Raw genomic sequence first — 887 nt, forward strand, 5'->3', positions numbered from 1 at the left:
CTGTCAAGATACTGTTATGAAAGCCGTGCATCAGCCAAGGAAATTTCAGATTTCACCAGGCAAGCACTCTGCACATCTTTGAGAATTACTATTGCACATCGACTTGCCAAGCTTCGGCCAATGCCAGATATACAGTGAACTCCCACTTCTTCCAATCCTTCTTTGATTTACGGGGGGTTAATCAAACCCCCTTTGGTTACGGGGGTTGGGGTGGCAAGCTTGATGGTTCAGCAGTTAAAAGTAAATACTACTCTTCCAGAGGAACTGAGTCCAGTTCCTAGAGTGGCTCACAATTCCCTGCAATTCAGTGCCCTCTTGTGGACCCAGCAGACACTGCGTTCACATTCACATTCCTGGAGTACCATTTTGTTTCTGAGAAAGCTAGGGTCTTAAAGAGACTCATATGATTTCCATAATCTTCCAAGCTATGGATACCTATGCTTTTCTAGCACTCATTTTTCCTCAAAAAAAAATTTATTTTAAATATAGATTTTATGGTGGTTTGAATAAAACTAGCCCCCATAGGCTCATATATTTAAATATGTAGTCACCAGGGAGTGGCACTATTTGAAAGGATTATAAGGATTAGGAGGTGTGGCCTTGTTTGAGGAAGTGTGTTACTGAGGGTTTCAATAGTCTCATGATAAGCCCAGAGTCGTCAGTCTCTCTCTCTGAAACTGTAAGCTGGCCTCCAGGTAAATGTTTTCTCTCATAATACTTGCTTTAAGTGCATGACATTGGTTATCAAAATGAACTTTGCAGATGCAATCAAGTTAAATGCCAAAGACAAAGGGATTAAGTTGGATTCTCCAATATTATAACAAGTGTCCAAAGAAATAAATGAAAGGATGGTTAGAGGTATATAACATTGTTGGTTTTGAAGAGAG

This window comes from Grammomys surdaster, unplaced genomic scaffold (genome assembly GCF_004785775.1).
Source record: "Grammomys surdaster isolate TR1022 unplaced genomic scaffold, NIH_TR_1.0 220, whole genome shotgun sequence".
NCBI classification, from domain to species: Eukaryota; Metazoa; Chordata; class Mammalia; order Rodentia; family Muridae; genus Grammomys; species Grammomys surdaster.